The sequence below is a fragment of the Rhinolophus ferrumequinum genome, chromosome 3 (genome assembly GCF_004115265.2).
Source record: "Rhinolophus ferrumequinum isolate MPI-CBG mRhiFer1 chromosome 3, mRhiFer1_v1.p, whole genome shotgun sequence".
Taxonomy (NCBI): Eukaryota; Metazoa; Chordata; class Mammalia; order Chiroptera; family Rhinolophidae; genus Rhinolophus; species Rhinolophus ferrumequinum.
Window position 1 is genome coordinate 42,725,437 of NC_046286.1, and position 17,611 is coordinate 42,743,047.

At 36.4% G+C, this 17,611-nt stretch overlaps 1 long non-coding RNA gene across 1 annotated transcript; it reads left to right on the forward strand.

The window, feature by feature from the left end:
• The first annotated feature begins 330 nt into the window (after positions 1-330).
• Positions 331-12,925, forward strand: LOC117016119 (uncharacterized). The gene is made up of 3 exons (XR_004421832.1): positions 331-430; positions 8,494-8,706; positions 11,034-12,925. It is a non-coding gene; the product is annotated as an uncharacterized LOC117016119 (long non-coding RNA).
• Positions 12,926-17,611: the final 4,686 nt, after the last annotated feature.

Here is a 17,611-nt window from a genome sequence, read left to right on the forward strand (position 1 = left end):
TATGGTTTATTTGTTCTATATCTGTGGGATTAGGTGTCTTTCAAAGTAGCTGTTTAAAAAAACAAATGCTCCAGTTTAGGGCAGTATGAAAGAAACTTCCCTAGACGAAAGAACTAGTGCCTTGTTTTCTTTATGGAGAAACAAGGCATAAAATGCTTTGGAACTAATTTTGTCTGATTGTTGTTTTGCTGTTGTCATCTATGTCCCACTATTAGCCTTCTCTGACCCTGCAGTGTGGTCTCTGGAAGTGTGCCTGAAGGGCGCCCCTAGGGTTTGGTCCAGTTCTTCCAGAAGACAGCAGCCGGCCCTAGGTTCCTTCAATTGTATGTTGCCTGCCTCTTGGCTGGAGGCTGAAGGATTCAGGCATTAGAGACGAAGACGCTGGGTCTGATGCTGAGCATCAAACTGTTTGACTGTCTCTACGCTCAAGGTAGGGGTAAGGCAGAACCTCTCTGGGTTTTAACATTTCCCAGAAGCTTGGGATTTTAGTTCAGTTTTGTTGGATTGCTAATTCTGAGAATGCAGGAGTGGCTCACATCACAAATGCAGTGCCTCAGTGCCAGAGCTAAGCCTGTCCTGAGCTGAAAATGCAACGGTTCAACATTGCATGCAGGTTATTAAGGATTCTGCTTACTTTACAATGGTCTGTTAACAGCTCTAATGTCTTTAACATGTGCAGCCTACTGACTTTTAAGTAACATTTTATTGAAGTAACTGCCGCGCTTATTAGCCCGTAAGATTTACGCTTCATTTTCAGTCCTGAATCTGGGGGAGGGGACAGACTTCCCTTGGATGGTGAGGCGGGAGTCTTGTGAGATGAGAGATGCAGTGTGAAGGGGAACATGGGTGGGCAGTAGGGGTAGGAAGAGAAGCAGCAGTCTCCTAGGATTTGGAGTGTGCTGAAAGGTCACAGAGAAACAATCACATCTTCATTCATGGGACTGAAATTTGGAGGAAAAAAAAATATTTGCAGATGTGGCTGGCGTGAATGGCTTAGGTCGCGGTTGTACTGTTTTATGGTGTCAGGTGGATAGTTAATTTCAATGAGTGGGGAATTTCACATAAGTGAACATACAAAGAACCATCAGGACTGACACCTAAATGTTGCATGCGGCTTTTACTTAGGCATTCTGGAAAAATAAAAGATTTGCCATGTGAAATCTTTTCACTGCTGCTGTTATGCCTTGAAACAAAAAGAACAATGCCACTACATGTATAGATCATCGTGCACAAAATGAGTCTATATGCAAATCTACAAAAATCTAGAAAAGAAATGTGAGAAGGACTATTGGCATATCCTTGGCCCCAGGATTTTGGGGCTTATCAAATAATAAACTATAGGATATAAAAGGAAACTTTAGTGCATTTAAAATAAAATTTGATGTTATATTAAGTGTATCAGAAATAAGTTTGTAAACAGTTAAATATCTCTATAGTTTTTCTTTACTGCTGAGGAAATAAGTTATCATATGTACAAATGCGAGTTTATTTAATGAAAGAGAATCTTTCCACATAAGCACCTATTAGTGAGCTCAGTACGATAGGATGCAAATGAAATCTTCAAATAACTCTACCAAACAGCATAGAAGGCAGAGAGTGAAAACCAGTTCACAAAGGTATGTGTCAATAGGACTCTCACAGTGATCTGAGGTTTCATGGCCTATGGACATGTTTCTCATTTTTCAAGCCATGGCTCAGAAATCAGCTGAAGGACAGAGCACAAGGCATAAGTTTCTCATAGCTTTTCCAGACCAGAAATAAAACTTTCTTGAACATTTATGGTAAAAACTAAAAGACAGATAAGAACGCACAGCTAACTCTGGGCCAGTAGTATTTCTTCTGCTTTGAGACATGTCTCTTCCTTTCTGAGAAATCCCATCACCCATGCTTGAACTGGTGGAGGAGAACTGTCTGTCATAGCCCCAGAGCTTAAATTACCAGCTTTTCAGGTCTGCAGAGACTTTGAGAAATGTACTAATATATTCACAACAGGAGGAAAGTGCCAACAGAAACAGATCCTGAACTGGTTCCCAAACAGGATGACAAAGAATGTCCAGCAGACCACACACAACTCAGCCCCACTGCAATATCTACTTGTTTTGCTTCTCCCACCTATCAGCAGCCGGGAGCACTTCACCTGGGGACTAGATGGCTCCTGCCACTTAATTAAAATTTGCACTGAGCTCAGCAACTCTGAATGTGTGTTGTTAAAAGGTATATATTTCTTCCAAATAGTTCAGTGTCTAAGGGATGTTTCCTTTGAGAAAAAATAAGGGTGGTGGGAATAGGGACAGTGTACAAATAAGAGAGTTAAGTTTACGTTCTGAAATTGCACACTGGTATATACATCATCTGTGTATAAATTGCCTGTACATCTCTCCAATTCTTTTGTTTCAGAGCAGTTTTATTTTTAATTGTGTGAATGTTGTTTTAAATAACAAAGTGTTAAAGTACGACTAAGATAAACTATTGCGGAAGCCTGGAAAGCCAATACAAATTTAATAGAGTCAGTTTCTAGTTTGCTGTTTTCTGGAAACAGAATCTTTTCAAGAGATTGTGAAATTCCTGGAGCTGGCATCAACTGGGAGAATTTTTTATATTCAGATTATATACCCTGAAAACTCTTGATCTTAACCAGAGCAAGCGAGGCAACGCTCCACCTAAAATAACTTAAAAAGTCCCGACGCTAGCTGCCTTGCCTAAAATCTAAGCACTCCAGACACAAAAAATGAAATGCTACGTACTGGAAAACATCTGTGGCGTCCTATTTAACTTCTGATTAATTGTAGATATGCCCCATGTGAAAACAATTGATATAAGGCTAAAAGAGATTGGTGATTATAAATTCCAAACATTTCAGAACCTTTATATGAGTTTTTTCAACCTTGGTTAATGCTTTAGTCCCAACACCTTTAATAAAATCAAGGTGACAGACCATGAAAACATTTACTTCAGAACTACAAGCAAATCTGATACTATTGTTGAAAGATGCCTGGGGGCACGTGGACTAGCGATCCGCGCCGCAGAGAAAGCCAGAGAGGTGGTGGAGGTGTGCGGTAGCTCTGCCTGGGACCGCGGGATTCTTCAGAAAGACTGCAGGGCTTTGAAATTTTAAACCAGCTAAAAGGGAAGACGCTGGAGAGCAAATCTACGCTGATCACAGGAAAAAGTGTTATCCAAAGGCAAATTTATTTTCTCATAAAAATCAGATTTTTCCCCCCCACATTTTAAGTAAAATGTGGTTTCATAAATTAATGTCTGTGCAACATGAAGGAGGCTGAGATGTGACCATAAAATTTTTTCACACTGCAGTTCACAACTCACGCTTCATCCAGCATCAAGCCCAGACCCCGAAAATGCAAACAGGCAATTTCACAGCTAACTGAAACGTTGATTGTTAAATAACATAAACTTTTCAGACTTCCAAATCGTGTATTTCATAAAACAACAAGAAGTAGTTTTGTAATTCCCTGGATGGGAATCAGGGAGTAATAAAACTTTGATCATTTTAGGGACCTGAGAGATTTCTATTTAGCAATCATAATGTTATCTAAGAAAAGAACCGTTTCTGATCCATATCCATTATCATGTCTCCCTTGTTTTTATTGGCTAATAAAACTAGATACAAAAATCAGAGCATATTTATTTCATAATGTTGGGATCAGTGTTTATTTCTGAAAATATTTTTTCTCTTCTGTGTTGTGATAGCTCTCTGAGAAAGTCCCTATATGTAATGAAGGTTGAAGATACTGCATACACTCCAGGGATTTCAGAATGCCAAATAATATGGATATTTCCCAAAGAATGATTATTTTGGAGAGAGAATTGAGGTCTGATGTTGCACAAGTAAAAGCGAAGTGATTGCACAGGGGGAAAAATACTATGTTCTTGAGAAAGTGACCAGAGTTTCCTATTTTACTGCATCAAATTAAGTCTAAAAAGTTATGGTTGCGTTTGTTCTCACATGATAAGAAAAATAATTTTTTCTTATAATATGATTAGGCAAAATTTAGTCAAATTATATAATATGGGCTATATCTGAAGAAAAAATGAATTACGTGCAACTGGAAATGTCATTTGAAACAATTAAAAACATTTGGCTTACATGATGTTTATTTTTAAAAATTTAAATAGTCAAAATGTTTTTGAGTTTTTTTAACTCAAGATTATTTCTAATTTTAAACCCATGCAGATGCTATGAAACTCTGAAAGAATTACGAACTATACATGTTCATAGACCTATTCCTATCCTTTCCTCTCTCACATTATTTAATAGCATATAATGTAATTCTATTGGGAGGTTGGATCTCCATTACTTAGAAACATAAATGTTCTCTCCAATTAAAAGTATCTTAATTTCAAGCAACAGTCTATTAAGCAAATTCCACATTAGATAAATAATTTAATTAATAGAATTATAATTACCATCTCTTCTCTTGTCAATCAAATTCTGTGAAAATTTTGTCAAAATTGTAATCAAATATTTAGTTTCTAGAAAATCATGTTTTCTATTTATGCTGCTATTTAGAATTACAATAGATACTATTAATTAAAGAACATTTGTTCTTTCATCATTAACCTCTAATTTGAATATTATTTTAAAATCCATTTGTGTGTGTGTGTGTGTATACGTATATGTATGAAATCATGCCATTCTCTGTATGTAAGGAAAAAGTATTCCATTTAATTTGTCTACTAATTCAACATATCTGTTGGCTTTAAGTTCAAAATAATTGAGAATAAAGAATGATTTGGGATGTTGGAAAAAATAACTAATAAAAATAAATTTCTTATACAACCCACTAGAATCATGACAATTCCTTTTTAAATAAGTTTATTTTTATTGTTAATCATATATATTATATGTATCTCTCTAGAGATTGGAGCCTTAGAAAGACTTTATGACTCTACAGATTGCAATGTGTTTTTTATCATTTCAACACCCAGTTCTTAATTTAAAAAAGATATTCAATTACTCGACCCTTCATAGTTACTTAAATCACAGAGCCTATATAACTTTCAGCATTATCCATGGCAAACAAAGTCACAACATAAATATGTAGAACGCTTTATCATTTTCAAGGCATTTTCACACACAAAACCTTGAGAGGTGGGCAGAGATTCCATGTTGTTCAACAAATGAGAACACTGAGATACAGAAGACTCAAGTGGTCTCCACTAGATCTCACATCTTAGTAACTGAATTGGAAATACAATTCAAGTTTTAAGACACTTCGCCTAGATTTAGTGGTTCTAAAGACTAAACACGCATAGAAGTGGCAGCTCCCCAAGGCCTGAAAATTCTTCATAGCAAGCAATAGTATAAATGAATTTTAACATCCTTCTTCCCAGATATCTAATTCCAACTGCATATTTTAATGTTTATGAACTGAGGAGAATCATTCACATAAACTGTCTAAAAGTTTTAAAGATGGAGCGCATTGACTTTGGGGGTGACATGTGGGGCTGGAACCAGGAAGTGTTTGGATGTACTGAATCCAAGTCAAAGGGGCCATCAATATTCTGGAAGTCCCATGTTCTGAGTGTTATCCCACCTGGTATGGCTCTGACAAAGTTTAAATACTAATTGGGCCACTGCTAGCTCTGCATCTGGAGCAAGATATTCAGTCTTAGCCTTAGTTTTCTCATCTCTAAAATAAACCTCATAATACCTCATTTGCAAGGATTTTTGTGAGAATTAAATGAGTTAATGTGAGTAAGCAGTTGAACAGTCTACTAATTACCCAGAACTACCATAACATATTATCTCAAACTGGTTGACTTAAAATAACATAAATTTATTCTCTCACAGCCCTGGAGACCAGAAGTTGGAAATTAAAGTATCGTCAGGGCCACACTCCCTCTTAGACTCTAGCGGATAATCCTTCCTTACCTCTTCCAGCTTCTGGTGGCCCCAAGTATTCCTCAGTTTGTGGCAACAAAGCTCCAATCTCTGGCTCTTTTTTTCAGATGGCTTTCCCCTCTGCCTCCACTTCAAATCTTCCTCTGCCTTTCACTTACAAATACACTTGTCATTGAGTTTAGGCCCACACAAATAATCCAGAATGATCTCAATTTTGAGACTCTTAGCTTAATCACCTCTGCAAAGACCCTTTTCACAGGTTCCAGGGATTAAGACATGGACATATCTTTTTAGGCAGTCACCATTCAAACCATTACAGTGCCTGGGAACAAATTTTGTGCTCCCCTACTTCTTATTATCTTTGAGTTAGACCACAAATTGTGGTCAATTCTAGAGTGATTAGCCCAGTGGTTCTCAGTCTTGATTGCACATTAGAATCGCCTGGGGCATCTTTTAAAACCCCAATACATGAGTTGCATTATAGACCAATTAAGTCAGAATGTCAGGGGGTAGAACACAAGCTTCTGTATTTTTGAAAACTCTCCAGGTAATTCCAATGTACAAAGTGAGAAACTGCTGGACAAGAGCACCGTTGGAGGCTGATCATAGAGACCCTGGGTTTTCTGAATTAAACCAGAATCTTTGGCTTTTATCTGTTCAACAAATCCAGTATTTTGGTTATAGGAACACAGAAGAATTAATTATTTCATCAGCTCACCCATGCAAACTATGTTGCTTGACTCCTACACACCATTTCCGCCTATGCTTTGTGCCAACTCTCATCTGTAGGAGTAGAGTTTAACAGAAGGATTTAAAGCACGATTTGAAGGAAACTTAAGAGATAAAATAAATCAAGCTCCAACTTCGTGACCTTGTTGATTCAAGAGCACTCTTTGTCATGGGGCTGGATCTAGACATAACCTCTTGTCTCCAAATCTTAATTAAGTGAAGGCTTTGGGCAATGTTGGAAACACTGTATTGATGGAAGAGCACTGTTTTAAAGTTCCTAAGTACATCTTCCTAATTAAAACACCTTCCTGTTTTTTTACAACAGCTTTTGGGGTGTTAATTTGTGTAGGAGATAGTTGCTTGGCTGGGCTGTCCAAAGTGTTAGTAAACTCAATTCTTTCAGTTATTTTCTGTCAATGTTGTTTCACATGCTGACCTTCTCCATGGATTACAGATTTCCTTTCACAGCAAAATGCCACAAGAAACTTGGGAAAGAAACCTGATACAGTGCCACTTGCCTCAGGAAGCCCACATATATCACAATCAAACACCACCACCATGCACAGCTTAAACGCACAGACCCCTGCTGACATGTACATCATATTCAACGCACTGCTCTTTTCTACCTGGGTTGGCTATTCACTCATCAAATGCAAGTCTTCAAGTGGTCCCATCAGTGATCCCTTCTGTCCTTATGGCCTCAACTTGTCCTCTCTGAAAACATGATCCCAGAAACCATCCTAAGACCTTCTTATCCTATAAAGAATGTATATTTGATAAAGAAGATTAGGGTGCCTATCCCAGGGTTATTTGCTTTCAGAACACACCATTAGGTCAAAGCTATAAAGCCCCAAATTTTAACATTTAGGCATTAACTTGATTTTGAGACATATTTTGGGATACCAGAATGGTGAGTCTGATGCCTTAAAATCACACAACATAGCTGTCTACTTATTCTTCCTCCACATTAACCTATACCCAGACCTGGCAATTTTGGAGCATCCATTGATTGCACTGGTAATAAACTATCCATCTACAGCATAAGAATCTCAAGAGTAACTGGAATTAGGGAGACTGAAGTCTGCTTGGGAAGGGGACATAGATCCTGGGAAACTTGAGTCTTTTGGCCAGGAGAAAGAGGTGGGAGTATATGAACGCTCTAAAATTTCCATCCTCCGGGAGATGGATCAAAACATGCAAAATCGTTCAGTGTATACTTATGGATAGTAAAATTATATTTTAAAAAACAAGAGGATGAATATCACAGAAGTCAGGATAAAGGTTACCTCTGTGGGAAGGAATTAATATAATGAAGAAGTGGCAGTAGAGGGTTTCTAAAATAGAGCAGTGTTCCATTTCTTAATTGATAGACAGTTCCACATGTGTTTATTTTATTACTATTTATACAATACACGTTTTATATATTCTTCTCTATAAAGCTATATTTCACAATTTAAAAAGATAGCAGGGTTAACCTAAACTATAAAATATAAAAAAGACTTTTTTTCTTCCATTTACTTCATATGCTCTTTTATTTCGACAGTACCCTTGATTTGTACATTTATGTCAATCATTAAACAACAGTTCCATTAACATGTAACATCTTTAAGTTGAAAAGTTTTTATACTTCATCTTTAAAACACAAGGGAAGTTGTCTTCAGGAGTAGGACAGAGCAGGGAAACAATAGCTCTGCTCGTTAAAAATGTTTTATCATCACCATTTCTGAAGAAGAAAAATCCTAAAAGATAAGTGAAGTGACTTCTATTGACACAAAAGAAGTCATTGGAAAGAGGGCTAGAGCACAGGCAGAAAAATGCCATTTAACGAGTCTTCCTGTCCAATTTTCCAAGTGTTTTTCCTGGGAAGTTTTCCATTATTTAACTTTTTCTTTTCTTTACAGAGTTTATATATTTCCCCCCAACTACTGCTGGTTTTCACCCCAATTATGCCTGCAAAAGCCATTTGTGAAGTTGGCTAGAAGATTTTTTTTTTTGAAAAAGAGGGCGTGTGGATCCAGAAATGCTGGACTAGACTCCTGAATCTGGCCCCTTATCCCTACTCCCTTCCTTGGGAATGGCCTGAAGAAATGCCTCTGCCAGGGCTTGCTACATTTGTAAGTGGATTTTTTCCATTGCGTGTGGGAGTCTTGAGGACTTACTTATTAATCTTGAGAAATGTAACAATGGTAAAAATTTTAAATAGCTAACACAAACAAATAGTCTTCAAGTCAGAGTTATTAAAAAACTTGGATTCTGTTAATGTGGATACAAAAGTGGCAAGTAGAATTTCAACTACATTTTTTCTTTTACTCTAAAAAAGTAATTTTGGAATGATCATAGGAAAGGTAATGTTCTTTTTACTTTATATAACAGAGATCACTGGGGTGAAAATTGAGGGGCTCTGTAGCTATAAAAAATTGTTTTTAATCCATGTAAGAACTTAATTGTCATTTCACAGTAGCTTGCTTTTCTCCCTAATTTTCTTATCCATAAATGTAATGACTCACACATTCAAATTCTGTTTTAATATCCCTAGAAGGTTTAATGGGTTTTGTTTGTTGATTTTGGCAATTCTAGCAAACCTTACGATTCCTTTGCAAAGTAACAATATTGAAATATTATGTATACTGATTTTAGGTATTGAAATTGATAATTAAATTAGAATTGTTGTGGGAATGAATTTGGTAACACAGACTCTCAGGCTTTGTTTGGTCATGCCAGTACTTAAATCCTCACACATTTTCTACTCTAACTAAAAAAAAAAAAAAAAAAAAAAGAAAGAAAAGAGGCTGTTCTTTAAGTTATAGTACAAAATATTCAAAGATGTTCCTAAATTCAGCAATTGCTTAGCCACCAGTGAAGAGAAATGAAGTTATTCAGAACTGCTCACGTTTTGAATAAACCAAGTGAATAAAGGCTCTCGTTTAGGTTTACCATGATTAAGTGGAGAATATTGAGTGAAAGAGCCGAGTACACCCCGACGGTGCCCTTCGCTAATTTGACCATGGGGTGGCGCTCTAAGGCCCAGATTTGCCCACCCTCGTTCTCTTCGCGCTGTTGTAGGCAGCAGAGAATGAAACTTGTCAAGCTCTCAGTCTTGTAGCTCCTTTTCACTGTACATGTATAGTTACAGTAAAAACCCACGGACTGTCCAGCACTGATGAAAATTACAAAGTAATTAGAAATCGGTTGGACATTTGTATACTTAGCTATCCCAAGTATGTTTATACAGGTGATATAAATGAAAGTTTTGGATAAAAGGAATAGTATAATAGCACTATAATTTCAAAGTTTGAATTAAACTTTTTTTCTTAAAATATTTCAGTAGATTGAAGAAAGGAAAGCCTCACATCTAACTGCCCAGGGATCTATTTTTAACTTTTTAATAAATTATGCCATGCAACACAGTTTTAAAATCCAATGTCTCAAAGTGATTTAAAGTTATTGAAGTCAGAGTTAGTGTGTATATTTTTTCATGATAAAAGATTTCAAACTAGCATCTTTGTTTTAGTTTAGCACGTTGGACTATGCCCTCTGAGAAGTATTAAAGAAATATGCAAAGTCTTGGAATAAACTACAAATTAAACTCTGTTCCCCTAATAATCTCAATCATTTTTATTGTTCAACTGGGCAAGATATATTGCTCTGTGCAAAGGGTAAAAAGAGAGCACTCCATTTTCAAAGAGAAAGGAGCATAGAGGATAATGTCCACAGCTACAGAAATACATATGATTCATTTTAAAATGAAGCCTTTTTAAGGACAGTGGTCTTCTATTGTCAAGAAGAAAATATTCCTCCATATGCACAGTTTGGATCATGACATATCTACCTTTTTTTTATCTTACTCATTTTAGTTAATATTATATAATGGGCACTCGCCCAAATTATTATATGCTCTAAAAAGCTAATTGTTGACAACTATCATAATTGTTTTTAACAATTTGCTTAGTAATCATTGTGCGAACTATTTTCTATTTATCTAAATAAATGGTTTAATAATTATTGTAAATAAACTTGTCATGGATATATGTGTGTGTACATACATATACATATATATACATAAATTCTCATCAAGCAACTGTCTTTACATTTTTAAAGCAAGTTTTTTTAGTATAAAAATAATACGTCTGATCTTAACTTTAAAAATCATTTTTTGAAAAGAATTATACAAAATTAGATCACTGTAAGCTTCCATGATATAAAATTAATTGCATGAAGACAAGAGTTCCTTTTTGTCTGGATGTCAAACTCCGTAGTAAGATGGACTGATACTAAATCTACTTAGATCAATTTTGAGATTTACATTTCTAGAAATAGAAAAGCCACTTCCAGAACTATTTGTTATTATCTCAATTAATGTGAAGCTTACATATTCGAAAGATCTGAAATATTAAACCTAATTTAATATTTAAATGTTGATGTTTTATATTATTTTCTACAGAAGTATTCAGATTTGAAAGGGAAACCAAGAGCTACGCTGGAGAAAACTTTGATGCCCAAACCCTAAGAAGTGTCCTATTTTTTGAGAGGCTCATGTACTGAATTTTGTGCATTAAAATGAGTTCCCCAAATGAAGACTGCTAAAAAAAAAGAAAGAAAGAAAAAGAAGACATTTTTGTATGATCTCAAACTAATCGGTGAAAACCTGAAGATATAAAGGGCTATGCTTGACTAGAGACTTAAGCATATGGTATCTGCTTTGAAATTCTCTGTTTGGGTATGAACTTTTTCAGACGTTTTCAAGCAGTCTCTTCTTTGACGTTCTGTTTATACACATCAAAATTTCCTACTGAAGAAAACCTTTTCCTCTTTAAAAATTTTTGAAAGTGAGAAAATAAAAGCATTTTCATAGCATAAAACTAGAATTTCACACTTAAACTGTGAAAACCAGCAATACAGGTTAAAGCAGAAGTTTCAAAACCCTACAACTGTTTTCATCGAACCAAATTTCATCTTTAACTTTTTTTTTCTACTGTTACTTAAACAACTTTTAAATTAATTCAGATAACAACTTGGAAAATTGAAGTATTTTATTCCCACATCACAAAAGGCGTTTCTTCAATGGGGCAATTTTTAAGGGTTCTACATATATTAAAGAGAAGAAGACCCTTTTAACTGAGAACTTTCCTGAAGGTAAGAAAAGTTCCATACTGTGACGGCTTTTCTTTCACAATCACAGCCAAAGGAAGACATGAAAAGAGAAATTATCTAAACTTCTAGAGGGCAGTGACCACGAGGAACTTTTTTTTTTTTATAGTACCCAGGCCAGAGCCGGGTGCAGGTGGGTGTCTTCCTAACAGAATTTGCCTGATGCAATGAGCAGCACTGTGGAAGTCAAATCCTCCCGCTTTCCATCTGTGGATGTCTGTCATTTGGGGACAATGACCAGCACTATATTTTCTTAACCCAATATGGACAGAGAACGTGTTTGGATTGTATTGTGTGACATCCCCTTCTCTATCGAAAAGGCCCAAGAGGGGCAGGGGGTGGGGCCTGGCTTTTTAAGGATGGGTCTAATGCGTTCAGCTGTTATCACACTTTGCTGATTGTAATCACTTGTTTTATGGTTTCTTTTCCAGCTGCTCAAAAAATTCATTGCGGTGTCTTCTAGGTTTATTTTTAATATCCTGCAATTCAAAGATCTAAGAAAGAAGAGTTGAAATAGAAATCCATGTCCTGATTTCCTCTCCATTTTTTTCCTCATGGGGAAGACAGGATTTAGGATTTGGACACATTCTTCAAAATCTTTTCTGGAAAAACGTGTTCTTTTCTATAGGGGAGGAGCCAGCCTGGAGCACATTCACAGGCTTATTCAATTGATGGAGGAGTTGGGAAAAGATCCTATGTAAACATACAAAAATGTTTTTAAAAGTTAATTCTTTCTTCAGAGCATTTATAATTAAAATGTTTCTTTTTTGAGAGTGGTAGCAAGACACTAGTACTCTGTGGCCATCTTAGGATATCTAGATTCCCTACGTATTTTCTCTAAACCCAGTTGTTCTAAAACTTGTTTAGTAAAGGTTAAAAGTGAATAGCTCTGTAAACTGCAGAATGCTTTCCTACTTAGGTACGCTAAAAGAAAAGGTGAGAGGGTTCCCCACATGTCCTGTCTCTGAAAATATCTTGACTTACATTTTAAAATCGATGTACTTCAGGGAAAGTATAAGGTATCAGTTTTCTCTGTTTTCTTCTGTCAGAGTAATCCTATGAAGAGTGGGATCTGAGAAATGATTCAGCTAGAATTATAGGTTGCCATTTCTACATTTTCCACTCTGTGACAATCCTTTCAGTCATTTTTAAGTCTTTTACAAGCCCATTAAAAAAAAAAAAAAACACACACAACAAAAAAACAAAAAAACAAAAAAACCAAACAAAAAAACTGCTTGTGAATCAGAAAGACCCAGTTTCTTGTTTTCAATGAGGAGTTGTTTTATTGTCTGTCCACTGTCACCACAGCTGTCAGCAAGATGTCTTAAACATCCTAATTGTCACCAGGGATCAGATTGTTCCTTAATTAATTGTTTAGATCAGCAAATCTATATCCATCATCTGTAAAGTGTGGTAGTCCCAAGCATCCTATAATTTAGATAAAACTCCTATTCAGGGTGTAAACAACAATTGTTTGGGTGACCAAGGGTCACCGGACCAAAAAGCCTACCTATGGGTGGAACAAGAGTGTGAATTGTAAACTGAGGACTGGATGAGCCTCCAGCTTACAAGCTCAGACCACCTGCACGTGTCCCATTTTAACAACGACAAATTGGTAGAAGATTCCGTTTCATTGATTTCAATATGCCAAGAACCCAAAGAGAGCAGACAGCCAAGATCACTGCTAAAATCAGCTCCTAAGTCTGCACTTGTACAGGCTTTAAAAGGGTACTCTTTATGACACAAAGGTGCAGCTGGATTTCTGAGTTATTTGCAAACCTTTCTTGAGTTAAATTTCTAAAAGCATGTAATAATACAGTGTAAATTATATACGTAATACACATATTTCATATCAGAACACAGCCTCCCTTCCCAGAATCACTGCTGTAGTTAGCTCTCCAAAACAATTAGTTAATTCATTATTTTACACTGTGAAATAGTTCTTCTTGTATTCATCTGCTCATTGTTCCATTCAATAAAAATTTATTTAAAACCCATATGATCCAGGCAAGAAAGTTTTCATGCCTCAGAAATGCAAACCATTTAGAAAGGAGACATCACCTTACATTTACATAGTTCTTATTTCAAAAGAACTAATGAATTTATATAAAATTAAACAAAAATATACGCAACCAGGTCTTTGTCCTCAGTTTATTTAGCAGAAGTGAATAAGGGGACAACGACAAATCTATTTATGGTAAATGACAAACAAACATGTTAGCCTTTCCAAAAGAACCATTCATTAAGATCTCTTAGAAAAGGGATCCAGGGATTTTTTTTTTTTAAATAAAAGTTTGGGAAATCTGCCACACTTTGTCTCCCTCATTCAGACTTAGCAGAGATCCCATTAATTTTGCAGTAAAGAACCCTATTCATTTTGTTTAGCTGGTGCTTCCCTCACTTGGATTTATTTTTATAATCTTACTCTATTAATATCTAATAGAACCAGGGTGCTATGGAACAGGCCCTGGAAAAATAATAAAATGAGAGCAATTGCTAAATAATAAGAATAACCAGCGCTGATTGTGGCTCGCCTGTTTGCCAGACATTATTTTAAGTATTTTACACATCTGATGTAAGTACTCTTGTTATTCCCATTTTGCAGGAAGACTGATTCACCAAGAGGTTAATTAATTTACCCAAGATCACAAATTGTTCCAGTGGATTAGCACAGACTAGTTAGGCAAACTCAGGAAAACCTTTTGGAGGAAATAGGCTTTGCAATGGGAATTAAAGGCAAGCGGGAGAGTGGGGAGGGCTTGCTGATCTGTAAGGGCAGATGGACAAGGAGCACAGATGCCAGAGACTTCCGTAAAATAGAATTTGAGAGAACCAGAGGCCCAGCCTGGGGAAGAGGAGAAATGAGAGAAAAGGGCGGACGGGGACTCCAGGGCAGCCCTAGGCTGTGATGAGCGGCCATAGTGGTGCTTCTAGCATTTACCAACTTGTTTTTTCACTTTCACCTACTACACTGATTAAAATTGATAAATATGTAGACTGTTGTTGTTTTTTCCCTACGCTCCACTCTGGCCATTTTTCAAGAATTGTCCTTTCTGATTACAAAAGTACTTTGTATTTATTGTAGAAAGTATGAAACACATAAACAAACATACATGCAAGGAAAAAAGAAAATGAAAACATTTATAATTCTACCTCCCACAGATAACCACTTTCAGCATTTGGCATATATAATTCCAGATCTTTAAATAAGAAAATGGGCTTTGTCATTTTCTTTCCCTCACCATAGCTTAGTTTGGTGTAGTAAATATTTCCCATTTTTTAAATGTGTCCCCCATTTTAGTGAATGCATCAAATTGAATTTATTCATTTAACAGATCTGCTCTTGATAGCAAATAGTCTTTCCATTTTCTTTCTTTTTTTATTCAATGCTTTAATGGACCTACTTTCCAATTAATATTTTCCCCTATCTGAGATAATTTCTTTATTATAATTTCATACAAACTGACTCAATTAGATCAAAGTGTGTGCATATACTTAAACTATATTATATATATACATATATATACACACACACATACGTAATATAATATAGTTTAAATGATTTTTCTATGTATTGCTAAATGCCCTCCATAGATTGTACCATTTTATCCCCCTCACGGCATAGAATGAGAAAGCCATTTTCCCAAACACCAAACCACATTCCTATACTTCCAAACTTTTGATCTACAAACTGCTGTCTCATGGAGAGGAACAAAGCTGTGCCTCAGTGCAAGGATGGGCACCTCTGCTTGCTACCAACAGATGGCGATGGATGTCACTTGGATGGTGTCACTTGCATTTAGGAATGAATTAATTTAAAGCAGTCCTTTAGAAGTTAAACCTTAAACATCATTATCAATTTGGTAAATAAAAGTGGCCACTACCAACAATGCTGGTCACCACATTTCTGTACACAAACTCTTTCACACTGGTAATTTTAGTTGTGGCAACTAGTTTCTCAAAAGTGATAGTGCTGTATCTAAGGGCATATGTGGATTTCATTTTAAAAGATGTTACTAAAGTATTTTTCACAACGGGCATGCTGGTCAATATTCCCAGATGTGCAGTTCTCCCACAAACACTCCTTTCACTCTTTCTTCCCTTTCGAAGCCCCACAACACGCCCAGCACTGTAAGGGTGAACACAGAAGACACGCTTCCTGCTCTCGAGTGGCAAGGGCTTTGCCTCACACTGGTCACCACCTCTCTTTCCCTATTCCCCAAAAAGCACCACAACGTAACACAACAGAGAGCATGTCACAGAAAGCAATCCAAAGCTGAACATGAGACATCTCCTTTCTTCCCCTGCCCTGGCCTTCCATGTCACCGCTACACAATCCTCCCTCCACATGGTCTGCCCTCTCCCGAGAGTCCTTGCAGCATCACCAGAACCTCCCATCTCTAGAGCCTCCAGGGAACTACTCTACAAAAAAAAGGGTGATTTACCTTTCTCTCTATTCATGGCTTTCCTTTCAGGACCCTTCGCTTCCCCTGCCCCAGCCCCCCCAGGAAAACCTCCTTTCAATATTAAGAACAACAACAAATATGGTCCGAGGTTCCCTCCTTCCCTTCTTTCCTTTTAAATGAAACACTTTTTTCCAAAGGGTCATTCTTAATACATTCCAGGGATTCAACTCAAACTTCTATTAAAACAATTTTTTTCCCTTCTCATTATATCAATTTGTATTGCCCAAGATTGCACTACAAGTTGGTGCAGACTGCGATTTGAAATGGGATCCGCCATGCCTAGTGTGTCTTCCTATCTCAGTGTCATATTTATCCTGACTTGGGCTACTGGTCTTATTAACTAATGATAACTAATCTAAGCTGTTCCTTTAGCATCTTAGAAAATAAGTAGATTTCACCTATCCTTTTTAAAAGCAGTTGAAGATAAGGTCATTTGCTTAACTGAATTCAGAAGCGCCGTAAGCAGTGGAGGGAATTTTTCCCCTATAAAGAATAGCTATCTAAACTGACGGCAAACATCCTTTAAGACCCAGGTCAGAGGTCCCTGTTTCTATGAAGACTTTTAAACCTCCACTAGATCAGTTGTTTGGCTCTTTGTGTTCTCATCTAATGTGATTCCTTTTTTATGCTTTGGAGCCTTGCCACAAGTGTTAATTACCTCTTAATTTGTCTCCCCTCTCATCAGATTACAGCTACCTGAAGGCAGTGACATTTTTTAATTATCTTTGAACCCTAGAACCTAGAATGTGCTCAGTGTATAGTAAATACAACAAATTTTTTTTTTTTTGAGTGAATTGTAGATGGATGGATGGATGGATGCATGCATGGATGGACGAATACATATCCTTTATTTTCCCTAACCACATCATGAGGTTAACTTTGAAATTACTAAAATGTGACAACTGTGACAAGTTTATTTATTAATGTTTATTATATATGTTTATTATATATCTTTATATGTTTATTTATTATATCACATCAAAGAATAAAGGGGGTGTTAACAAATTAGTGCACTTACAGTTCAGCGAATGACCCAGTCAAAGGCCATTTCATTAATCCTGTCACTGTCCTATGAACAGGAAAACCCATTATGTCCACCCCACCGGAGATATTATATCCTGGTATCCGGTTCCATACAGTAACATTCACGTGTTACTTGTCAATGCTTTTGTTAATGAGGTTTCTCCAAGCACTGCTGATATGGGGGACTAAGCCTTAAAATAAATTGGACTAAGCCTTGAAAAAAACATTGGAAGTCTTGAAAGATTTTTACACATGATGGCTTTTCTCTGCCATGCAACACTAGGAAGTAAGTCAGCTTCAATCTCAACATTTTCAGTATTTTCAGCACTTTCAACATTTTTATTAGCATCATCTCCACATTTGCCTCAAAGAGGCAGTGTGG